The 27,098-nt window shown below is 39.6% G+C and overlaps 1 long non-coding RNA gene across 1 annotated transcript in view; it reads right to left on the bottom strand.

The window, feature by feature from the left end:
• The window catches only part of LOC309393981, a 40,703-nt gene extending 14,363 nt beyond the window's left edge, over positions 1-26,340 (bottom strand). Inside the window, exons 1-2 of the long non-coding RNA XR_014175670.1 lie at positions 26,210-26,340; positions 25,212-25,399 (exon numbers count right to left, since the gene is read on the bottom strand). This is a non-coding gene — a long non-coding RNA (uncharacterized lncRNA). The remainder of the gene's footprint in view (positions 1-25,211; positions 25,400-26,209) is intronic.
• Between the last annotated feature and the right edge of the window lie 758 nt (positions 26,341-27,098).

The following is a 27,098-nucleotide window of genomic DNA, read 5'->3' as shown; positions in this document are numbered from 1 at the left end:
GGCTCTTGAGAAACAACAAAATGCCCCCTTTCCCACAGTCATCTAATGTATCACCTTAGAACTTCCAGTGCTGCTAACACCAGAAAGATGATTTAAAAATTGCAACAATGAACGGGAGATTATTTGCATTATTACCTCAAGCAGAGGCCGTGACTGGAACATTTATATCCTTCCCCCTTCTTTTAAAAATACGCTTACTGATAGCGACTGAGGTGTCAAGGAGAAGCTGATAAAAACAAATCAGGGAAACCAAATAAGCAGGCTTGTCACAAGCACTAGCTAGGATAGCCAAGAATTTGGAAGGAATTTAAAAATGAAGTGGTAGAGACCGATAGGAAATCTGTGTTGTCTCTGGTGTGGTGTCGGTTACAGAGATCCCTAGGGATCATTTACAGCAAAGAGGCTGGAATATTCATCATTATGGCTCCCTGGTGAGAACTTGAATAAAATGTGGCAGTGGAAAAGAAACGTGTTTCCCCCAAAATAAGACAGGGTCTTATTTTCTTTTGACCCCCCCCCCCAAAAAATAAGCGCTTGGCCTTATTTTCAGGGAGGTCTAATTAGTTTTGAGGTGCATGAGGCGGCAAGCGTGCCCACCTCATGTCTGCTGCTGTGTTGCAAAACTTTGGTGGAGGTTTTTTTTTGGGGGGGAGGGCTTATTTTAGCACATGCACTCAAAAGCCCAATTGGGCTGATAAACCAAAGAGGTCTTATTTTCAAGGAAACAGGGTACTAAAAATCCTGTCTTGTTTTATTTTTCACTTTAATTGGCTGGTATTCCAGTAAAGCATTTTTTTCTTTTAAAAATAATATTTAAAAACTTTGTTAAACATTCTAATATTAAAACATTTGTTTAACTTTTAAAAATGTACAACGTCGTCCAGGTCATGTTTTACTAATTTTGATGACTGTTTACGTAAATGGTGGCAACACTGAGCTAATCTTAATTGATCTCAAAAATTAAGACTGCTTGGACTAATGGTGGGTTCCAAGCAGTTCGGACCAGTTTGGCCGAACCGGTAGTTTGGCGGCCTGGATCACTGGAACCGGCAGCGACCCAGGCCTGCCACATTCCCGAACTGGTTCTCTGGGTGGTGCCATAGATGCCGCGATCTTGTTTTTTGCTTCTGCATATGCGCAAAACAATTTTTATGCAGCGCACCCATGAGCGAACTGGCAGTACTGCCTGCCGGAACCCACCCCTGGCTTGGACCCAGTTAGATCAAAAACCTTCAGAACTGTAAATGAAAATTCAGCAAAGTCATCTTAGCAATGACAAAGAACTGTTTTATTACTGCCAAGAAAACTAGATGGCCATGTACATCAGGTCACCAGGAGTAAAAATTAACTTCTCTTACTTCCCTTCCCTTATAAGGGTGAATTCTATAGTATGCTATATTGGCACAGTGAGTAAAATGCAGTATTGCCAAAGTGCAAATTACATCAAAAAAGTCGCATTGATTGGTTACATTTTCTAAGGAAAATTGGGTGGTCAAATTTCATTGCAAGTGAAATGTACAGGAGGATGAAGTTATAGGCTTAAATGATTATATAAAAGCAAGTAAAGGGAAAATGCTAGTAAATGTCTACAAGGAAAACCTTTTGAATGTGACAGAACCAAAGGTGCCATATGAAATTGTATTGGAACAACTATGAATGAAAATTTGGAAAGATAAATATCTGAAAGAAATTGAAGGCAAGTTGGTAATAATTCCAGGTTTGATCCATCAAGAAGAAAACAGCACAAAATCTGCAGTACAAAAGCAAGCACTAACAACAAAGGCCACAGAAGTGAAAATTAAGGTGGCGGGGAGGATGGGAAGCAACATTAATATAGATTATGTTAACAAATATGACATTGTTGATTATTTAATAAACAGCTGTAACAAAATTGCCCAGACAAATTATCTGGCAAGTCACGGTAGTGTCTTAAAAATAATACATGTAAAGTTGTGAATTTAAGGCCCAAGTATTGGTGACAAGCATAATATTAAAAAAGGTACTTCAGAATGATTATGTAAAAAAATTGCTGAACTTGTAGAAGACAATACACTACATCGCAGTGCTTGAAGAAAAGCAAGTTTTATTTATGGATGAGGGAATGGCAAATAATAGCCAAGTAACTCAAAGGAAATTGGAAGGGATTGTGAAATATTAGAACATAATTGAAATTATTGAATAATCTTGTGAAAGATTTCCGCATAATTATTAGGGCACTAGGAGCTACAACCATAGAACTGTCAAAAGAGCTGAAAAAAAATAGAATTATTCAATATCACAATATTCAGCTTTCTCTACCCAACTGTTGTGGATAAAGTTTTGAACTATGAGACCTGATGACTAAAATATCCAGAAGCTTATTTATTTATGTAAATAGCCTAACTCCTGCCCATATGCCAACAGACATATTAGTCCAATAGAACTGCATGCAATTGAGAAAGGTAAAAATGAAATACTGTCATTGAAGGATATAAAAGCAGCAAAGGGGGGGGGAACCTATTATACTATCACAGAAGAAAAACAAAGGCTTTTCAACAAGGGAAGTGCAAAACTATGAAAGCAGAACTAATTCTGGATAAGCAGAATTTTTACAGATGTTGCAAAAGCTCCCAAACTTCTAAATAATCAAAAATAAACAAAGTACATTACGACATAGTGATGTTGTGAAACAAATAGCATAGCTTGTAAAATCTGCTTGAAACAATAGTTTAACAATGATAATACTTCATTATATTGGATGGTATTCATTATTATGATAAACAGTTAAGTTGGCCTTCATCTTGAAACACACATGTCAAGGTCACAAATAGACCTGTTCCTAAAAGAATAATCATTGGTGGTTTGAAATTGGAAGAACCCCTGACTCTAACTCTTTTTTTAAAAAATCCTCAAGATATCCTAGGGAGTATTTGTGTTTTGTTATCCTGTTTCCATGACAGCTCTTGGTCAAATGTATGGCCTCTTAAGGAGATTTTCAAAATGATACCATATACCTATAGATGCAATCCATTCTCCAAGAGAATTCTTAATTCACCTTGAAATGACCCTGAAAAGCATCGCTTACAGCTTTGGGACTTTTGTGCAACAGAAGCACTTCCATACATGTCACAGTACTCCAAATTTTAAGGTATGAACTCTCATACCTTTACAGGTAAGTAACAAGCTGCAAACCAGAGCATGCTTGTTTGTACTTCCAACTAACAAGGCAGGCAAGACTTAAAATTTTGGAATGGTCGGTGGTTATTATTTGAAATATCTGAACGACACCCAGGACACTATCAATAAAATGAAGTTTTCGCTCTACAAGCACATTGCCATAAGTTTTGTCCTATGTGCTTGTTTAAATAGTTTATGAAGTCTTTTTACATATTTGCCTTTCTAAACGTCATGGAACCCAGTCTCATCTAACATGAGCCTCAGGCCCATTCTGAATGAGGCAAAACATGGCAAACTCTCAGATAAAAAAATATTAAAATGATCTGGCACAAACTGTACTGTAATTATTTTTTCACAAAATGGCTGGATTCAGACATCATGGTAAGTTATAATGATATATGTCTGGTTTGGGTGTTGGCTTAAATATGTAAATTCAGCCATTATGGTCTGCAAATCATAATGGCTTTAAATGCCGACATGGTAGCTTGTTTAACAAACCACAGTTAGAATAAATGAGCCCAACCAAAAAATAGATAATCGATGAAAAAATCATATTCATAATTCATACTGTAGATGAAAGATCTTCCTGGACAATCAAAGACAACTAGTTGCCTTCACAGTTCAGGATTTTATTGTGATTGGAAATATTATTAACAATCTTACCTCTTGGGAATTACATGGAAATGTGTGAATTGAGACCATTTTAGCTAATAATGTCATCCCAGTACAACCTCTTGATACTGTTGTCATAATTTTATAATACATTTGCAATTTTTAAAACTGTTTGCCTCCGTGACATTTTTTTTAGATGTTTCACATTCCACTAACCCTCAAGATAAAGGAACAAAGAAGAAATGCACCAGAGACAAGTCCACATTGCAAGAGATACGAGAATGACTTATAAGCTTTGGACCTGTCAAGACCGAGATGCCTTCTGCTTTTCTGCCTCATATTTTGGGGTACTTCAGCCTCTTTCCCAAATTCTTCCCACTCCCAGTTCTGCATATGTGTCTCTTTCTGCCTGAACCTGGTGCATTCTCTAGTCTTTCTACTTATCTGCTACAATGTCCTACCTGTCAATGACTACTTCAGGTTCAACCACAATAATTCACGAGCAAACAATAGATACAAACTCAAGGAAGATCGCTCCAAACTCGATGACAGAAAATACGACTTCAGCAACAGAGTGGTCAATGCCTGGAATGCACTACCTGACTCTGTGGTTTCATCCCCAAACCCCCATAACTTTAACCTTACTGTTGACCTCACCCCATTCCTAAGAGGTCTGTAAGAGGTGTGCATAAGCGCACCAGTGGTGTCTACCATCCCTGTCCTACTGTCCCCACTTATTCGTATCCATTTCCTGTATTTATAATCCTGTTTATACTTACATCTGTTATCTTATACATGCTTGACAAAATAAATAAAATAAAAATACTTCCTAAGAAGCCCAATGCCTCTTTTCACTCATAGGAGATGTTTTAGCCATTAAGCATGCAGAGAAGAGCTTAGGAGAAGTAACACAACAGAGCATCATGTAAAGATAAACTTGAGGCCCTTCAGTATTAAGGTCCTTAGACTTGTATTTGTGGTCAAACAATAATGGCACAACACAGCTTATATGGCAGCAATGTCCCCTTCTGTTTCAGCCATTCAGCAATGCCTCTTTCAAGGCCATTGCAATGCCCTGGTCCAGTTCTCATTGCATTCCAAAGAAAATTAATTGACCTAAAGCTATCAGTGACCAGTAGTCATAATGGAAACCTACAGCCTCCAGTACTGCCTCAATTATCAGTCATTTTCATATACAGTAATAATTGTGAGGTTCTTTCTGTGTTTATCTTGTCCAGGGGGTCTCTTATTTTATGAAATAGACAAGTTCTCAGAAGAACAAGTACATTCTTCTCAGTTATAATCTAGCCAAAATCATCAACAGCAAACAAATAGAATATACTTCTGCTTCATGAACAGGAGAATGTGTCCAAATTTTGTCTTTTGCCTTAAAAGACTCTATCCTCCCTGCGTGATGTTCTCAATCTGGTGCACTACCCAGATAAATTAGAACTTCGTTCTGCTCATCACAAGCTAGCGTGTCTAATACTTGGAAGTGTACTCGTCTTCAGTACATCACACTGATGTAAATCCACTCTTTATGACATTTTAGGTAATGCCTTGGTTCCTACATTTATCACTATACACATGCAAAGTAAAGAAAAGGGATAAAAGTATTATTGGGTGGTGAACATAGTGATGCATTGAGATGAGCGAGAGCTCATTTCGCAAAGTCTGAATATTTCTGATGGTTAAAAAAAGCCTCCTGAAACTTATTTGTGTATTTCAGAGAGTTGCTTCAGATTTCCAACAGCTATGGATTTGTCCCACATATTGTTCTTATTTTTATATTTGAAAACCAAAACATAAAGTCTGCATAGCATTTTTGCACAACCTTTTGGGGTACAAGAATATTTGCAAAGTGTTCCAAAGACTAGTAGAGTGACATTTAATGCATTCCCTTTAGTTCATTCTTCCTGCTCTTAAAGGATGGGAATCAGTTGGTGGTGACAGCTAAAAGATTTGCCAGAGGTGTGCCAAAGTTTTGTAATGTCTGCATGGAGTCTAATAGGTGTCAGACACTTGAGAGCATCAGTACAAGATAACAAGTAGAATACCGGCTATGGTGATTAAAGTCTCCAAAGGTAAGTCATCTAGTCAGCCAGCTTGGAATGTTTTCCACACATTTTCCATGAAATGGCAGTGTTAAATTCGTTGGAACTCTAGTCGGCAATACGTAGAATAACCCCAAAAGTCTGGTTGTACTTAGATTTTTACCAATATGATCAAAAAATAATTGAGAAAAATATTGATATTACTTTCACAATTACTTTGTTCTAGTGCATGTACCATTTTTCACTTGAACAGGTATTTTCCTCTATGCGTCTAAACCAGACTTCCCTTACATAGTGTTCTTCCAGAATTCCTGATCATTGGTCAAGCAAGAGAAATCTAGTGGAATTTGTAATACATCCCAACAGAGTAAACATGTCAGAGAAGGTTGCTGTGCATGCATTCTTGCATCATGTCTCATTGCTGGATCAAAAGTCTCCTATTTATCATATCATTTTTCATTCCTTAATAAGGTCTTTTCTTCTGCCTCTTCATTGTTTTCATCATTGTTCTTTATACTGTGGGAATCTTTTCTTGCGCAAAGATAGCATTTGCCTTATCCACTCCATGCAATCAGAATAGGTATTTTGAATAAGAATTCTCTTATTATTCAAGATTTTCCTCTGCCTTGCCCTTTTCCAAGCCTAACTCCTTGTATCTTCCTCTCCCACTCCCTCTCTCCCTCTCTTTCTCTCTTTCTCTCTTTCATTTTGCCTGCTTCAACTTCTGTTAAACTCTGGATCATCACCGATGGAACATTTTTTTGGAAATTAATCCATATTAAGGTTTTATTTTATTACATAAAATACAAAGACAAGAAGAAAAAAAATAGGAAATTAAGGGGAGGAATGGGGGCCGGGAAAAGGGGCTGTGAGATACAAGAGGAAAGAGAAAAAGAAAAAGAAAGGAAGGGGACATTGACTTCCAACTCTTCTTAACATAGTACAAGATAAACACACTCCAGCCTCAACTTTTTGCTTTTACACATTAATATACAACTAGCCATTCCTATAAAACCAAATCTTTCTAATCAACAAAACCAAAGTCCAACTTTTATTTATTTTTTCTTCACAAAAAATAAATAAATCACTGACTGAACTTAATAAAAACACATATGCGCCAGGGGTAAAATTCAACAGGTTCTGTCAGCTTCTGGAGAATCGGTAGCGGAAATTTTGACTAGTTTGGGGAACCAGCAAATACCAGCTCTTGCTGGCCCCAGAGTGGAGGAGGAATGGAGTTTTTGCAATATCCTTTCCCTAGAAATGGACTGGGAATGGAGATTTTGCAGTATCCTTCCCGTGGAGTAGGGTGGGAATGGAGATTTTGCAGTATCCTTCCCATGGAGTGGGGAGGGAATAGGGATTTTGCACTATCCTTCCCGTGGAGTAGGGTGGGAATGGAGATTTTGCAGTATCCTTCTCATGGAGTGGGGAGGGAATGGAGATTTTGCAGTATCCTTCCCGTGGAGTAGGGTGGGAATGGAGATTTTGCAGTATCCTTCCCATGGAGTGGGGAGGGAATAGGGATTTTGCACTATCCTTCCCGTGGAGTAGGGTGGGAATGGAGATTTTGCAGTATCCTTCTCATGGAGTGGGGAGGGAATGGAGATTTTGCAGTATCCTTCCCGTGGAGTAGGGTGGGAATGGAGATTTTGCAGTATCCTTCCCGTGGAGTGGGGAGGGAATAGGGATTTTGCACTATCCTTCCCCTGCCATGCCCAACAAGCCACACCCACAGAACCAGTAGTAAGAAAAAATGAATTTCCCCACTGATATGGGCTCACTATAACCTGACAGGCAAAACATGAAAATTCAGAGTGACAAGACCCCGGAAACAAAACCCGAAAGTTTGACCTCCCAAGGACTCTCTAACAGTGACTACTAAATTGTAATAAGATTAAAAGAAAGTCATGAAGAAGTATATTAACTGTATTTAAATCATGCCATACTAATCTGATTTTTCTCCTACCTACCTTCCACTTTTCCCAACTGTGACTTATGACACGTAACTCAAAGCCCAAATGAGTCCTTCATTCATGTCCCCACCCAGGGTGATTGTATGCCTCTCCTAAAAATATTAGCCATGTGGTAAATTTGCCAATTGACCTTTTGATCAAAAACACGAAATAGCAGCCATCCCAATTTAAACAGCCACATTTCTCTACTGTCATTTAGCAAGGAGAGAAAAAAATAAAATAAATTCTGAGGAAAGCAAACTCATAGAACATATAAACATAGACTTGCACAAGAATTAAAGCTGGGCAGAAATTAGCCTCTTGGTAATCTCTATTCTAGATGTCCCCATGAAAAAGAGGGGAGATTTCATTATATTTATAAATGAAAGTAATTATTAATTTCCTAGTATTGAGCAGCAGCATAAAATAGCCTCTTCTTCTTCTTCTTCTTTTTTTTTTTTTTTGCTAAGTATTTGAATTTTGCTTCATTTCTACTACCGTTGTAGATACAATCATATTAGCAGTTCTGTTGCATTCTACATTCAGATTTCAGGAAGAGGTTCGAAAAGACATTGCAAAGTAGTCTTTTGTGTCAAGGTAGAGGTGAAAAGTTTTTTAAAAAATAAAGGAAGAATAGACACTTTTAAAAAAACAACTCTTTTGGGACTTTTCAACTTACCTCTATTAAAACAATGCTTCAAGTCCTTCTTTGTGTTTATTCCCTTATTAAAAGAAAACATTTATAGAAGGCATGAATGTAGGGGGCAGAGGATCAGCGATGCGTTAAAGACCCAGTTTTCCACATCTCCCATAACAGATTTCTATGGCAACAGCACACACTGAGAAAAAGGTAGAATATTGCATATATAGGTCACAGTATCAATGACAATTAAGATACACTGGTGGTCTGAATGACACTGCAATGTTTGGGATTAATTAAGCAGCATGAAAGGACCCTTATTTGATGCTATAAGAGACAAAATGGGAGGGAGGGGACAGAGAGAAAAAAGTCTGAGAAGTATAAATAAAAAAGAACTTGATGGTCAAATTTCCTGAAAAGCAACAGTCATGATTAACTGCTGGGGACATCAAAGCTGATAATTTTGATAATATATTCAGATGCTATAAGGAAAAAAAGCTTTATCAGTCTTACTGGATATGTGCACCACATTTTAAGCAAAAATAATACAGTTTACAAAATTAAAGGAGGAGAAGGATTTACATCATCGTCATCAATCTAGAATCTTCTGTCTTCATTCACATAGGTGGGTTAACCTGTGAATTTATGCTGAACTATGTTTTTTCATCTATTATACTGTAAAGCCCAGTGTGTGCTCATAAGCATTCCATACAGTCTCCTGCCATCTTCTGTTGTTCTCGCTGTTTCCTTGAATGCATGATTGTTTGAGGTTTTGTTCGGAGTTATAGTATATCGGGACAACACTGACAAGGCATGTGTTTCCTGCAAGAGTAGGCTATTTATGGTTCTGGGTTTCATGAACACCCAAACTTCCTTTTTAGATCTCCAGAACATATATTACCTTTACTGCTTAAAATCAGCCACAAGGTTTCGTCTCTCTGGAGGCATAAAATTGCATAACTGTTGCAGAATAGGCTTCATAGGATTTTAAAAATATCACTCCCCCCGCTCAAATAAATAAAAGATTCCCATCACATCTCTTTATGTGAGACACTGGATCTCCACTGGACATTGGAGACCCCCAACCAGCCAAATTTTCCTATTCTGTTTTATAGGAAATAAGTGTCATTCTTTATTAATCAAAGTTAACTCACAATCACATAACTGTTTCAAATAATTGCCAAGATATATCTCAACCAGAGTTAAGTCCTGTGATATGTGGTGTGTGAGTGTGTGCGTACACATGCATGCACGCACCCAGGGAGTGGGGGTGGGGCTTTCAAGTTTCATGCACATTCACACATAGGACAGAAAAAGAATGCAAAACAGCTCTTTGTTGCACCCAAGATGGCTGGGGGGGGGGGGGTTGGAATTCCAAATTAATAGCTTACATTGATTTATTAAAATGGCTATTCCTAGCTGGCCTCTTTATTTGGGGCTGTTTATCAGAATAGTAACATTTCTTGGAGATCTTTCTATTGTACAATCCCATAAACAATAGACATAGCCCAGTGGTGGGTTTCCAAGTTTTTTTGCTTGTGTGTGCGCTCGCGATGCCTCTGTGCATACGCAGAAGCATCCGGGAGGGTGGGCGGAGCTTCCCGCCGCCACCACTACCAGTTCGCCCGTTCCAGGAGCAACCCACCTCTGGCATAGCTCAAGTCACGCATGACCTAAAGGAGTTTACTATTATTCCTTCTCCTTCCTCTGCTTTAAAAGTATTTTCTACAAAGGCTAAATAGACAAATAAATGGAAATAAATGCCCCTTCTCAAAACGATAAGTAAGCCATTCACAGATAAACAAAGAAGGGGCTTATATTTCACATTCAGTAAATTAGCATTTTTTTCAGAGCAAAAATTAAAGGAAGTGGTATTAATTCTAAAAGAAATTCAGCTAACAGGACTAAAATATATTTAAGAGTAAGTCCTAAACATCTACTGAATGGATTCATAGAGTAAGCCATCAGTAAGCCATCAAGTTAGCTTGCGTCACATCTCTTACGGCATGAATTTTGGTTTACATGACTAGGTCACATTTACATATAAATCCAAACCAAAGCTAAACAAATGATATTATGGTTTCAAGTGCATTATATAAACTAATGTTTTTCATACTTGGCAACTTTAAGACATTCAACTTCAAGAATTCCCCAGAAAATATGAAAAAAAAAAAAACCCACCACTGCTATAAACCTATTATTGGAGTGTGGATAGCTACAGTTTGCTTGTGTTCCAAGTGAAGTGAATGGGAGTGATAAGAAATGGCATAGATGAGAGGAAAAAGCTGCATCTTATCTATAATTGATTCTCAAACAAATACTTCCCGACATTAGTAACAAGGGAGATATATTGGAATGAGTTTCTAGATTTTCTTCAATTTCATGGTGGAAGTGCATGCAGGCTACATCTGCTGACTACTGGCTGCCTGCAATTTGGCACTTCAAATCCCACCTCAAGGTTGACTCAGCCTTCCATCTTTCCGAGGTCGGTAAAATGAAGACCCAGATTGTTGGGGGGAATATGTAAGCTGCATAGAGAGGGTTGTAAAGCACTGCAAAGCGGTATATAAGTCTAAGTGCTATTGTTATTGCTATTCAAAAAGTCTCTGGTCCTCACAAACCAATGCACACACTCAAAAGAAGTATAAGGAATCAAGAATTTGCTGTAAAACCACATTCTGGTATAGATTGGTGAGCTGATATTGGACTGGATGGACCCATTTCAAACACCTCAAAACACTTCAGACTGAGAATGGATAATATTAGGCAGCATGGAAAAATCATCCCAGTGTAGAGAAATTAGGAATGTTATTTCTAGAAGAAAACAAGGAATAGAATAGAATAGAATAGAATAGAATAGAATAGAATAGAATAGAATTTTTTATTGGCCAAGTGTGATTGAACACACAAGGAATTTGTCTCCATTGCAGAAGCCCGCACAAAGCAATGAAATGAAATGAATCATCTTTGGAAAACTGAAATAAATGGAAAGAAACATATTTCATCTCCTATGCGAAGCACACTTAGTTAACTCGGTTGAATTTACTTGAGTACAAATGTGCTTATCACTACAATCATATGATGTCAATTTCTGACAGGTACCAGTGGCTATTGTGGAACTTATTCCCAAGTAAAACCTGTACATGTTTGCAGATTTATAGTCTAAAATTAGAGATAGCATAGCCTTATTTTGCCCTATATTCTAGATTAAGCCAGCTGCACAAATTGATTGAGTCAATCAGTATTTTTTTTTAAAAATAAAATATGGCCTTCATAAATTAGGCAGTATATATTTTTACATTTTTTTAAAACACAGTACTTCTAAATCTTGTTGATGGCAAGCAACATCTTACAGGAAGCAATCTCTTCTCTTGTTTTCATGCACAAATCTTCCTTCTTAAATTGAAATCTGTGTCACAGGTGCATGTAGTCTAAATACAATTTTTTCTTGTTTTATAATAATTTCTTATTTACACGTAGGCATAGGTTAAATTAACCAGCGGTTTATAACACATAAGACCCACTGATTTATTTTTTTTAAAAAAATACAAATAAGCAGTATTTGTATGTGTGTCTATTTATGCACTGTATGCAAGTGTACATACGGTATGTGTATTTATTTCTATATACATTCATTTCTATATATACATATAAATAGATAGAGATGATAGAGAAAGACAGGCGATTTTTTTGAGGTTATGTATCAGATAACCAGCCAAAACTCCCAAGACCATTAGTGACATCCAAAATCTTACTGTGGCTTCCAAAGATAGAGTTGTTGCCAAATTGTCATTTTCAACATCCCCCCCCAAAAAAAGTATTGCATGCATAACAGGAGATCAAGCACATGATCTATGTTTAGTTTTAATTAAATATAAATGCAAAAGAAATTTTGTTTATATCATGGCCCCAGCTACCATTTTTAGAATGTAGCTAGGAACCTGACAAAGCCACGTTCACTCTCTATTCCAGGAAAAGATGGATACCTTGGTTATGCATTTAGAATAGAATAGGAATAGGAATAGGAATAGGGTAGGGTAGGGCAAGACAATAGGATAGGATGGGATAGGATAGGATAGACTGGGACCTTGGAGGTCTTCTAGTCCAGCCCCCTGCTCAAGCAGGAGAACCTATACTATCTCAGACAAGTGACTGCCCAGTCTCTTCTTTAAAAACTCCAGTGATGGAATGCCCACAATTTCTGGAGGCAAGCTGTTCCACAGGTTAATTGTCCTCACTGTTAGGAAGTTTCTCCTTAATTCCAGGTTGTTTCTCTCTTTGATTAGTTTCCAGCCATTATTTCTTGTCCTGCCCTCTGGTACTTTGGAGAATAATATGATCCCCTTTTCTTTGTGGCAGCCCCTCAAATAATAAAATACTGCTATTGTGTCATCCCTAATTCTTCTTTTCTTTAGACTAGCCATTCCCAAAACCTGCAGCCACTCTTCATATGGTTTAGTCTTTAACATTTGAACAATTCATTGACTATGTCATGCTCTTCAACTTTGGCTTGGTTTCCTGCAGCCATTTCATTACCAGGCTAGATCACATCGTCAGTGCATGGGAGACTGGAGTTTTCTGGCGGTAAACACATACTGATGATGTTACCTTGCCTGATAATGAAATGTCGAATAGGAAAACAATCCAGTTGAAAGAACATCAAGAACTCAACAGTTTAAACTATATATTCTCTAGGACTGGGACAATTTATGTCTGAATGGGTGATTTATTTATCATAAACAAACATTCAGCATCTCAGCTCAGTAAGCTACACAGCATCTTTATACAGAAAGTCAAGATTCCCAACATTTTTTTAAAAAAGGAGAAAAAGAACTAAAGCCAAGAGTTATAATGACCGAGTTTTTGAATGAGGTATAGTTTGAATTAAAGATTTCCTGGATCAGACCACAAGTCACATTTTTAGCTATTGCACTCTAGACAGTAATTTATTTCGGATATTTATAATCTGTCTTCTCTGCCAAATGGCACTTGGAGCAGCACACAGCATTAAAATATTAAAAATACATAAACAGCCCTAGAAGCAAAAAGAGCCAGGTAGTCCTAAAGCAACTGCAAATACATCAGCGGCAGCTGGAAAGCCCATCCTGCATCATCCCAAGAGACTTTTTTTCCCACCTGCTGATGGGGAAAAAAACAAGGAGGAAGCCAAGCAATTTTCACTTAGACACTCATAGTGTAAAATGGAGTCAAACGCCTATAAAACCCCAAATGTTTTCTCCTAGCTCACTTGAGCAAGGAGCAGCATCCATAGGAGAACTAAACACAGAACGACAGTTAGGCAGGCAATAGATGGGAAAATGTACCTTCTGAATCGAGGGACACACTTTTAATGACCAGGGGTTCATTTTTCGGCTGAAAAGGATTATTATTATTATTATTATTATTATTATTATTATTATTATTATTATCAGAAGTGTATCACAGCGGCCAGTTGTTTCGCCGGATTTGGCATTAATTACTAGTCGGGCCCCACCCAGGGGCCTAGGACGTCGTAACGTATTTTCGTAATATACGTGCAGATCCAAGCAGTGCAGCCTTTTGCATTTGACTGATGGTGATTTTGTCAATTTTTAACTGTTTTAAATGTAATTCCAGTGCTTTTGGAATAGCACCCAGTGTGCCGATTACCACTGGAATTACCACTGCTGGTTTGTGCCATAATCGTTGGATTTCGATTTTTAAGTCCTGGTATTTTGTGATTTTTTCATATTCCTTCTCGGCGACCCTGCTATCACCTGGTATTGCGATGTCTATGATTGTAACCTTATTTTTCTCAACCAGTGTGATGTCTGGTGTATTATGCGCCAGTATTTTATCCGTTTGTATGCGAAAATCCCACAAGATCTTGACCATCTGACTCTCGATGACTTTTTCAGGCTTATGTTCCCACCAGTTTGTTGCTGTTTTAATATTATAATTTTTGCACAAATTCCAGTGGATCATTTGTGCCACTGAATTGTGCCGCATTTTATAGCCAGTCTGATGATGATGATGATGATGATGATGGTTGTTGTTGTTGTTGTTATCATCATCATCATCATCATCATCATCATCATCATCATCATCATCATCATCATTATTTATCTTCCACTGTGTTATGTCTACTTTAAGGTTTGCGCTGAAACTTTAGAGAGTTTCTTGCAGAAAAATAGATTGGCGGGTTCTGCAGCACCTTGCTGTTTTTGTCAGAATGACAAAACCAACTTGAGATCAATATGTCACCAATTCTAACCCTTTTGCACAGGTCTACATCCCACAGAACCTGGAAAAGGAAGACTTATATCAAAATACCAGGAACTGGAAAGGTAAAAAAAATGAAGAGAAACCGGAGTGTAATGCTGCTATACTGCTTTCATCTCACACACACTTTCTACACTTAGACACACTTTCTACAATTTGCAATGGAAGATGATTTTAAGGTGTTTGTTTGTGTTTATTCAAAAAATATGAAAAAAAAATAACTTGGAACTACCGTGTTTCCCCGAAAATAAGACATGCCCTGCTAATAAGCCCAATCGGGCTTTTCAGAGCATGCGCCATAACAAGCCCTCCCCTGAAAATAAGCCCGCCCCAAATATTTAAGCGCATGCGCAACCAGTCCCCGCCATTAACACTGTACCACCTACCGGCTTCCGGGGCAAAAAGAGGGCTCGCGGCAAAAACAGCAGCAGGCCAGCAATGTGATCAACCTCTCCTGCCTGTTCCATCTCGTGCAAAAAAACACCGCCCACCCCAACGGCAAAGGCAGCCTGCCTGGTTCCTTTCCTCGCGTTCCTCGCCATTGTGCCCAGGGAAGCGGCTGGTGAAAAAAAAACTTCTCACGAGTTCAATCAAACATCTTGAAATCGCGAGATGGGGTTTTTTTTACCAGGGGCTTCCCTGAATACAATGTCGAGGAATGCAACAAAGCTAGAAAGGTAAGAGGCGTGCCCCGCGGCCCAACACCGCCCACCCAATGGTAAAGGCAGCCTGCCTGGTTCCTTTCCCCGCCGTCCCTTTAACGAGGGGCGGCAGGTGGTGGTGGGGAGAAGCGAGGCACGCCTCCTACCTTTCCAGCTCCGTTCTGTTCCTCGCCCTTTTGCCGTTTGAATCCCCTTGTAAAAAAAACCTCATGAGTTCAACTCGCAAGATTTTTTTTACAAGGGGATTCAATGAGCGAAAGGGCGAGGAACGCGACGAAGCTGGAAAGATAAGAGGTGTACCTCACAGCCCAACACCGCCCACCTCGCCCCAATAGTAAAGGCAGCCTGGCTGGTTCCCTTCCCCGCCATCCTTTTAACGAGGGGTGGCAGGTGGGGGGGAGAAGCAAGGCATGCCTCTTAACTTTCCAGCTCCGTTCCGTCCCTCGCCCTTTCGCCGATTGAATCCCCTTGTAAAAAAAACCTCATGAGTTCAACTCGCAAGATTTTTTTTACAAAGGGATTCAATGAGCGAAAGGGCGAGGAATGCGATGGAGCTGTCAGTCTCTGGTAGTGCTAGGACATGCATCGCGCTTCTCCCCCCACACACACACTACAGGGATGGCGGGGAAGGGAACCAGCCAGGCTGCCTTTACTGTTGGGGCGAGGTGGGCGGTGTTGGGCTGTGAGGTACACCTCTTATCTTTCCAGCTTCGTCGCGTTCCTTGCCCTTTCGCTCATTGAATCCCCTTGTAAAAAAAATCTTGCGAATTGAACTCATGAGGTTTTTTTTACAAGGCGATTCAATCGGCGAAAGGGCGAGGAATGCGATGAAGCTGGAAAGAGGTGCGCATCGCAGCCCAACACCGCCCACCTCACCCCAACAGTAAAGGCAGCCTGCCTGGTTCCCTCTCCTGCCGTCCCTTTAGTGAGGGGGAAGAGGTGTGTGTGGGGGGGGGGAGAAGCGCGATGCGTGTCCTAGCTCTACCAGAGACTGACAGCTCCGTCCCGTTCCTCGCCCTTTTGCTCATTGAATCCCCTTGTAAAAAAAATCTTGCGAGTTGAACTCATGAGGGTTTTTTTACAAGGGGATTCAATCGGCGAAAGGGCGAGGAACAGAACGGAGCTGGAAAGTTAAGAGGCATGCCTCGCTTCTCCCCCCCACCTGCCACCCCTCATTAAAGGGATGGCGGGGAAAGGAACCAGGCAGGCTGCCTTTACCATTGGGGCGAGGTGGGTGGTGTTGGGCCGCGAGGCGTGCCTCTTAGCTTTCCAGCTCCGTTGCGTTCCTCGCCATTGTATTCAGGGAAGCCCCTGGTAAAAAAAAAACCTTCTCGCGATTTCAAGATGTTTGAACTCGCGAGAAGGGTTTTTTTTTACCAGCCACTTCCCTGAGGACAATGGCAAGGAACGCGATGGAGCTGGAAAGGTAAAAGGCGCACCTTGCTTCTCACCTGCCCAAGAAATAATAAGCCCTCCCCTATAATAAGCCCAAGGCCATATTTCGTGGGGCAAAAGAAAATAAGCCCCTGTCTTATTTTCGGGGAAACACGGTATATTCACAGTAAGTTATACCTTTGGTAATTTTCTATAAAGAGTGGCTTAACAGCTTTGCAAAAAAAAATTGGACATTTAAATTCAAAAAATGTATCTGCCGAATGTCCTAGAAACAGTTTCACTGGATTTTTACAAATTGAAGCTTCACCCAGGAGAAGAATTAGGAGTGCAAAAAGTCAAGGTTCAGGATTGAACAGAGATGTCAATGTAACTGAGGAGCAGGGAACAGCTAAAGCTAGACATCAGAAAGAGCTGATTGGCAACCACCATGGAAGATTAGACAGAGATATATGGTGACAAAGACTATGAGATACATAGATTAATAACTGAACAAAGAAGTATCTGATTTTAATAATGTGTATGAATATTAGAATTATTTAAGTTGGATAACTGATTTGTATGTAGTGTGATACTGATATAAGTATAAAATATGCTTGATAGTGAAAGACTAGAATTAAACAATAAGTGATTAGATAATGAAAAAATATATTTGTTATTATCACATCTTTGAATATTATAGTGATAGGAAGGAGAAGAGATAAAATAGAGAAAGAAATAAGAGGGGAACTATAAAATAGATAGATAGATGATAGATAGATAGATAGATAGATAGATAGATAGATAGATAGATAGATAGATAGATAGATAGATAGATAGATAGATGATAGGTAGGTAGGTAGGTAGGTAGATAGATAGATAGATAGATAGATAGATAGATAGATAGATAGATAGATAGATAGATAGATAGATACGAAAGAGTAACAAGAAGGGTTAGAATTGAAGGATGGCGGTAAAAGTTATGTGCAAATAATATGAAATAATGAAAATGAAATGTAACGATTGTGAGTAATAATACCATGTTTATTTTTATTGAAATGTATGATACCTAGGTATCACACCATTCACGCATTGATATGTATAAATAATATAAAAATAAAAATACAACTTGACAAAAAAAGAAGTATCTGATTTCTTCTATAAATTACTGCTTTCTTTGACATCAAGCAAATGTCTCTATGAGGATCTACCAGTGGAACATCAAGAAACAATAAGTAGCATGTTTAGCATTCCTGAGATTTGCGGAAACATTATTACGAAAAATAAGGATAAGGAAATTTCATGGGCAAATCATTCCAATCTTAACATGCAACAGGAGATATGGAATTGGGGGAGGAAAAACACGGAAAACTGGAAGCCTGAGGGTGAACTGCCTAACTTGAGTGGCTGTCTGGAGTCTTATATAACAGAGCTGTTGTAGTGCGTAGAATTATAATGCAACATTTTTTTTTCTTTGCAGACGCTACTTGTCAATTCCTCTAACAGAAAGACATATTTGTTGAGATTTTCCTAAAGATAGTTGAAAAGGGGAAAGGGGGCTTATAAGGCTATTTGGCCATTATTTGACTAGAGAACCAACCTGGTATATCTTAGATTACAGTTTTTGACATTATGATCATGATGACTTTTGCGGACTCAAAATTATACATGCATAGTTCATTATGTCTGCAGACTTCCAAAATGGGGGATGGCTTGTTGTATACTGAATTAGTATTTTTAGTTACGAATTAGTAAGTTATTTTCATGAATGCTGTCTCATTTCTACATGTCTTTCATATTCTGCATCTAACCTCTGCCTATGCAATGACCTTGGCTTGTCTTGAAAAAGCTAACCAGATCTGGTTAATATTTGCAATGGACACCACTAAAAAATTCTAGGATTGGTGATTAATCTGAGAACGTTCTCCGATCCTCCTGGAGTTAACTTAATTTGGACAGATTCTTCATCTTTGCTTATCAAGAAGATGTATCCATGATTTTTTTCAAAGCTCTATCAACTCATGAGCAAATTCTATGCTTTTGAAAAAGGGGATTTATCCTTTGTAAGAATTTGTTCTCCTATGCAAGATTGTTAATAGCAGCTTGCATATTCATTTGCAATGCTTATGAATATGTGTTAGTCTATGGATGCAAAATCTAGCCAATATGCTCATTTACATCTGCTTCCTACATCATACCAACTTTCCAGCACTTGCAGGAACAATATTGGGGGGCAGTTTGAAGCCTTCCCGATGAAAAGAAAACTGCATTATTAAGGTAAAGGTTCCCTTCGCACATATGTGCTAGTCGTTCCCAACTGTAGGGGAAGGTGCTCATCTCTGTTTCAAAGCCCAAGAGCCAGCACTGTCCGAAGACATCTCCACGGTCATGTGGCAGGCATGACTAAATGCCAAGGAACATTGTTACCTTTCCACTAAAGGTTCCTATTTTTCTACTTGCATTTTTTAAGTGCTTTTGAACTGCTAGGTTGGCAGAAGCTGGGACAAGTAACGGGAGCTCACTCCGTTACGTGGTGCTAGGGATTCGAACCACCGAACTGATGGGGCAAGTTTCAGAAAACAAAGGAAAATTAAGCAGACGAGAAACAAGCAAAAAAAAAAAAACATTCACCATAAAGCAGATGAAGCTTGGTAGATGTGAGAAGGAATGTAAACGTACTTTCTTCACATACGAAGTTCTCCCCTCTCTTGGGAACTCAGTTTCTTCAGCGTGGTAGCATCCAAGAAACATTGTTTCACTATAGTGGGATGCTGATTAATTCGGCTTCAAGTGAGTGCAACTCTGATTTACTGCAAGCTCACACCCCATTACGTAAATAAAACATGTGGGAGCTCCAAGCAGTATTTAATTTGAAGGTAACTCCCCACCAGAACCCTAGAAACATCTTAAATGGAAATCAGCCTTCCTGATGATGAACAATGGATAAATAAAACTTGTTTGCTAAGTTGAAGTGTTTTCTTTCTTATTACTATTATTATTTAAGGAGTCAGCCACTCCTTCCTCCAACACAGAGAACAGAGGGATCCTTTTTGGCATTTGGAATAAGATGCCCCCCCCCCCCAAAAAAAAAAAACCACCACAAAAATAAACTAAAGATTTTTGTTATTGCTGTTGCCACTTGCTGCTGCTGCTGCTGATTGGTTGGTTGGTTTTGGCTTTACAGATTTGAAGCGGGACACAATATTTTTTTCTGACAGAAATTTCCTGGGACATGTTGAATACCATTGAATACCGTTCGGGGCAGGATAGTATAGAATTTTCGTAGAACTATTGAAAAGAATGGTGGGAGCCGAAGAGCATCAACAGCAGCCACAGAAGTTGAGAACTACTGTATTTTTCGGAGAATAAGACGCACCTTTTTCCCCCTTATACACTGAATGTAGCCCCACCCACCCACCATCCCCCACCCTTTGGCCTCTGCCTCCCAGCAATTTACCTCCTTGCAGCAAATGGGGAAAATGGGGCTTGCAAAGGCTGCATTAGGCTATAGCAATCCCTGCAGCCTGAAACAGCTGCTGATCGGAGGCTTGCTTAAACTGAAAGTGAAACTTGCTGTTTGCTCCACAAGACAAATTGCTGGGAGGCAGAGGCAGATTTTTTTTTCTTGTTCTAATCAGGCTGTTTGCTGTTTGCTGCAAGAAGGTAAGTCAATAACTATAAATGCCTATAGAATGTTCAAATTATTAGACTTTTTTTTAAAAACACTGCTTTATTATTGTTCTAGACACCTTAACAAAATGAAGAGGCTTTTAAAAATAAATGTTTGTTCTGAAGAGGCCCAGTGCTATTGTATCTTCTTTTAAATAGCAGAGAATAACTATACTTCCAGAAAGCACATCAATTTTAACAGCATCTGTACAAGTATAGTCTGAAATGTAACACTACAAGCAGTGTATATTGTCTGTACTTTTTGCTGTTTGTTGCAAGGAGGAAAATTGCTGGATGGCAGAAGATTTTTTCCCCTTGTTTTTCTCCCCCAAAGCTAGGTATATATTTATATTTATATACTTATATACATATATACTTATACTTCGGGGCGTCTTACACTCCCCAAAATACGGAACCTTGGGAACCCTTCAAGAATCGGCCACAATCTGTAGTGAGAAGAAGGGAGGAGGACATCAAGCTGGGCTGCACCCACTCAGTTCATTTGTCTCAGATTTTCCATCCCATGAAGTCTGCAAAGCCTTTTTAACTGAACAGGATCTTTCCTGACACAACAGAATAAATAGCAAAAACAAAGGCCAAACCTCCCAGGATACAAAAGAGCAGGTAAGGAATCATAAACCAAGTTGTGAGGGAACATTTGGCCACAAATGTCAGTGTCTTCCACTACTACCTGCCGTTTGATCTGTATAAGATTTGGCGAAGATATCTAAATGCAGAAGCTGACAAGCTCCCCTTTACTAATCTGTAAGTTGTGCCAGAATTTTTTTTTTTTACCAGATCAATTTTTCCCTTCATTTTAGTTAAGTTTGCCAACTATCTAGCTCAGTGGTTCTCAACCTTCCCCATGCTGCGACCCTTTAATACAGTTCCTCATGTTGTGGTGATCCCCAACCATAAAATTGGTGTCTCGGTTCCTAAGACCATCGAAAATATGGTCTTAGGCAACCCCTGTGAAAGGGTCGTTCGACCCCCAAAGGGGTCCCGACCCACAGGTTGAGAACTACTGATCTAGCAGCAACCTGCATGTCCTCTGTTGGGAGCCTTTGCCAGAGCTCTTGATGCTCATTAGATGCCGAAGATGCTCTGACTTGAACCTTGAACTGCATGGAAGCACAGCCTGGCCTCTGTCCTGAGATATGGCCCATCCCTATTATTATCATCAGATACATGGTGGATTATTTGGTGTGACCTCTTCATCCCAATCTGTCTGCTACAAAGGACAGAACAGTTGTGCAGCTTGAAAATAACAGTCCTTCACTGTCTCTGTCGCTCCATCTCTCACACGCACCTATGCTGATTGCACACTCTCTTAATTGTTGAAGGCAAGACACAAGCTCACATTCCAGTTTTGTTCTCCATTCTACTCCTATGCAGACCTGCTGATCAATTTGCTGGTAAACAGTGCGCTAGTTTTAAATCCTTCTTGAATTAGTTTTAATTTTCCCCAAATCTCACTTAAGATCATGGTAACAGCTATTTTATACCAAAGGATAAAAACTATTTCCATCCAAAGTAGCCCTACTTCCCCATGATCTGTTAAAGGAGACAAAATTAGAAATTGAGGTTTTCATCTTTAAATAATCTCAATGTTATGTACGTGGTGGAATCAAATTATACCCTGGGCTCAAAAGTTGCTTTTAATTCCTTTTTTTCCTTAATAAAGAAAAAGGAAAATTTATCTGGCTACGCAGCATAGCAAATAACTTAGCATCCAGTGCTTGCAAGAATTCAGAAATATATATAGTTTCCTTATCATGCGAGTGAAACCTGAAGTTAAACCAAGTGAAATTTGGAACATGTCATATTGCTCTAATTAGCTGCTTAATCCTACACCTCTTTTCTCCTACTATGTAGTCAATGATATGTCCTAAAATTACTCTTCTTCACCAACTGAAAGATTGCAGGCCCTAATCATTGGCACCTTTACTCTCAAGTAGCTACTAGGAGGTTTGTAAGCAACTCAAATCTAAAGATAACCCAATCTCTTTGCTTCCTATAGGTTTCAGCAAGGAATCTTTGGTGTACAATTTCTATTTAAACAAGCAGTACTGAAAACTGCAGGGGGAATGGAATTAGGATAGTGAGATCAAGGAAGGAAAATATACACATTCCTCAATTCACAGGACTTAAAAATCTCAGTCATATTCTTAGACGGGAGTGATTCAGAAAGGAAGGAAGGAAAGAGGAAGGGAGGAAGGAAGAAAAAAGAAAAAAAGAAAGAAAGAGAGAGAGAGAGAGAGAGAGAAAGAAAGAAAGAAAGAAAGAAAGAAAGAAAGAAAGAAAGAAAGAAAGAAAGAAAGAAAGAAAGAAAGACCAACAACTATGCAGTAACTGTCTGTTTTGTACTTGTATGGGAGACCCCAAGAACTCTCAGGTAAGCTGGAAAATTGGAAAGAACATCCTGGAAGAAAGGAAGAGTAAACACTCCTATATTGTAGCAAGAAAACAATCTGGACCATGCCTTCACTAGAATTAAGCCCAGTTTAAGAGCAATTCGCTACTACAACTAAGTCTCAACTATATTTATCACCTCTTAATTGCAATTTCTTTTGCTGCTCCTGTTTTTTTGCAACCAGTTAACAGATGCAATTCAAGAACTTTCCCAATCTACCATGAAGATCTCTTTGTGCCTTTACCAATTTTATACTTTTAAAGGTAAGGAAAGTGGGATGGCACCACCTGTTAGTTTCTTCCCAAATCTAGTTGGATGCCAACAATTGTTACATATTACAACATTCCAACATGGATTAATAGGAATTAAAATGCCACCCATGTGTAATGATGGCAAACTTAAGTTTTTAAGTTTGTGCCAGTACTAGACACCACGATGAGCTACATTTCCATGATCCATCAACCATACTCATCTCAACGTATTATCCATACATGCAAGAAGATTTTTATATAGCAACCTATATCTCACTGGCTTTTGCAAATCACCCACATTGCTGGGTTCCTTCTCTCCTTGCCCAAGTTATCTCCTCTTTATCTCCATTGCTCTTTTTTTAAAAAAATCATCCAGTTCAATGTTTTCTTTAAAGGGAAATTCAACAGAGAATATTTTTTTAAAACTTATTGTAAACAGAAAGGCTGTAAAATGAGCAGGACAGCCAAACACAGCAACCTATCATTTAGAAAGCATGTCTGTCATTTTTTTTAAAGAAAATGTGTATAACTGTAGACACTCAAGCTTACATTATAGTCTGCTTACCCAATGTGAATATATGTGAATAATTATTTCAGAATGTGCCCCATTAGCTCTCCTACAAATTCCATCACTCAGAGCTGATGAATCTAGAGAGATCTAGGTTGTAGCCACTGTTCTTCTCCATTATTGTTTGTAAGACCATATCTAGAATATGGCACCTAGTTCTAGATTCTTGTTTATCAGACTACATCTAGAATATTGCGTCCCGTTCTGGTTTCTTGTTTATCAGACCACATCTGGAATATTGTGTCCCGTTCTGGGTTTTTGTTTATCAGACCACATCTGGAATACTGCATCCAGTTCTGGGTTTTTGTTTATCAGACCACATCTGGAATACTGCATCCAGTTCTGGACATGGCATTTTAGGAAGGACACTGAAAACTGGAATGCATCAATCTTCTCAAGAGAAGACCAGCCAAGATAAAAAAAAGAGTCTAGAAAGAAACATGGGGAACAAATGGATATACTGGGAATATTTATTCTGAAAAAGATGAGGAGGACATATGATCTCTGCCTTCTAGTATAAGAAGTGTCATCTTGCAGAGGTTAGGATTACCAACAATTTATGTTCTGTTCAACAGTCAACAAGATGTTTTGTGAGGTGATAGTCCCCCTTTCACTGAATTGTTTAAATAAAAGCTAGACAGCAACCTGTTTGAGATGTGGATTCCTGCATTGGGCACCTAGATAATCGCCACGTTTACTTCTAAATCCTACTGCACATCCTAAGTTTCTATGAGGATGTGATATCCATCAAAGATACATATATTCCTTTACCAGGAGGTCAATTTTCACGCCTGCTGTTTTTGTGAATCTTACAAATCTTGCATGTTATAATTCTGATGATCGACTATAGGAATTTTAGAACTAAATGCATATCCTTCCCACTATATAGTACAATTCAAAAGAACACCAAATTCTTCACCTGGGGGTTCAAAAGGAAGTCCTTTTAAACTTGCAGTCTTAAACTGGACCTGTTTGAAAGCAAATCTCACTCAAATGCATTTATCTCCAAGTATGTGTATATAGGCTTTAGATACTACTATTCACACGTTAAGTATTTCATATCACCAGGATTGGGCTTTGTACTTTTCTGGCAATTTGTGCTACGACCTTTCCTTCATGACCATTTTAGGCCCTCTAATCTTTCTATTCATCCTTGGATGTGTACGTCATCTATTTTTTTAAAAAAATGACTCCTCTCTTTGTTGTTGTTGTTTTAATTCTGACAAAGTGAACTTTAATCCACAAAGTACATAGTACAATAAATCTTTAGGTTTTTAAACTGCTGCAAGAAAACCTCTTTCTTCCAGCCTATTTTCATTGTGGATCATTTCAAGAAGTCTCAAAACTGCCAGGAAAAGGGAGTAAGGGAGACAACATGGGTTTTTCACATCATGTCCCTGTTTCAGTACTATAATGGAAACAGGAGACATATGTAAAATCAGTCTTCTGGTCCTCATGAATTTGAAAACAGAAAGAAACACCCCCCCCCCCCCCCAAAAGGAGAAAAAAAAACCTTTACAAAAATCTCCAACCATCCAATGAAATATAACTACCAGATTATGGCAAAGAGAGCATCAAAGAACAAGAAGAATATCCTACCTGTAATCTTGTTCCGGAAAGTTTCATTTTCCTTTCCTCCTGCACACTTTTTCTGATATATTTTTTTTTTCTTTTTGGCAAACTGAGAGCCTGGAGGACTTGGAAACCAAGACTGCACCGAGTAAGGAAAGCGGGCTTGCCCAGGAGTCAGAATCCACCAGTAAGCTCCTTATCTTGATCTTCCATATCTTTGCAAAAGAAGAGGAGGGAGGGTGGGATGAAAAGAAAGAAGAAATGGGATTTTTTAAAAAGGCGCATTAGTTCACGGCGAAGATGAAGATGGGAAGAGCAAATCCCAAGCTACTCTCTTGCGTGCCTTGACCAGAGTACATTTAAGAGTAAATTTCTGTAGAAATTTGCTTCGTCGCTAAAACCTGATGCTCAGCCTGATTCCCTTGAGTAGTAGAGGAAAAAGGGAGGAAAATAAAACCCCTAATCCTCACCCAACAACACCTCTCTCAGAAATTTGCATCCCTGCTCTACCCGGGACTAATCCTCTCTGTCTGTGGAGCCTTAAGCAAGGACCCGTTTCGCCCGCGGAACTGGCGGCGTCCTCTCCCGATTCGCTTGCGAAGCCTTTCGCCTCGACTCGCCGCTTTGCAGACCGCGGACAGAGCCCGACCCATCGGTTCGCCTAAAAGGCACCTCAACCCGGGGCGAAGCCCGTGGCCAAGAGAACCCGGGTGCCCTTGCTGGGTTTTTTTTCCCCTCCCCTGGCATCTTTCTCCCGTGCGCGCGTTCGCACACAGACTGGCCTTTTTCCCTCCCAACCCCTCCGTACCGTTCTTGCTCCGAATTAAGAGCTCGGTGTTCGAAGAGCGCAACCTCCCCATGCCAAACAGAACTGGCCAGGGAAGGCTTAGATTAGAACATTCAAGCCAACCAGCCCCAAGAGGCATCTTTAGGTGGCTATAGCATCTTCTGAAACCAAGAGTTAAATAAACCCTGCGCGCCCTTCCCCAAAGTTCCCCACCGAAAGAAGCCACGTTTCCAACCACCTTCGAGGGGAGAGCGAGCGCCCAAGAGGTGAGTGGATCGAGAGGATCTCCTCCTTTGCATGGGAGTTTGATTCGCAGGGCAGCGCGGCGGCGGTGGTGGCGGTGGCAACTCTACTGGCTGGCTCTGCTCCTCCACCGTTTCCCCCGCGCGCCCGCCGCGGCGTTCGCAGAGGCTGGCAGAAAAGGGGTGGAGAAGGCGCACAGGGGAGCGCGGGCGAGCTTTGCCATTTTCTTTCCCTCGGACCGGATTAGCCGCTTCTCCTCCAATGGCAAGGTCCGGAGCTGCTGATTGGAAGCCGTCCCCGTTTTTTTTTTAAAAAAAAAAACTGCTCTCCAAGAGTCTCAACCGCAAATCCCAGGGTTTTTTTTGGGGGGGGGGGGGCAGAGGCAAAACAGGGACAGAGACAGGGCTGCAATGCATGGACCCATTGACCTGAGACCACACTTCAATGCAATGTGGGCAGAATTTACTTTGGGAAACAAAACGCCATCTGCAAGTCTGGCTGTGCCATTTATATGGCTGAATGACAATGCCCGGGAAGTTATATTCAGTGTGGAGTTAAAGCAGGCTGTAGTGCACAATTTTCAGAGCCGTCATTTTTTTTAAAAAAAGAAAAGAAACACTGCAAAGCACTTCATTGCCAATAATTACAACCTGATTTGTCAAGGTCTCCAACAGAGCTATCAACAAGGTCTCCAACAAGCTAGCTGATCCAACAAACACTGTAACAAAAGACTTCTGAATGCAGACATTGTCTAAAAAGTCTGGAGACTTCAATGCCCCAAAGATTCCATCTGGACATCTAACGTGACCAGAAAGACCACAGGTAACTAGATCACAAGCAACTAACAAAGGTCATTTAAACTGGAGGGAAATAATCTGGATGGT

The sequence above is a fragment of the Natrix helvetica genome (genome assembly GCF_964273705.1).
Source record: "Natrix helvetica genome assembly, chromosome: 6".
NCBI lineage: Eukaryota > Metazoa > Chordata > Lepidosauria > Squamata > Natricidae > Natrix > Natrix helvetica.
The sequence above is the reverse complement of the archived record's forward strand: the minus strand, read 5'-3'. Positions and strand labels throughout refer to the sequence as shown.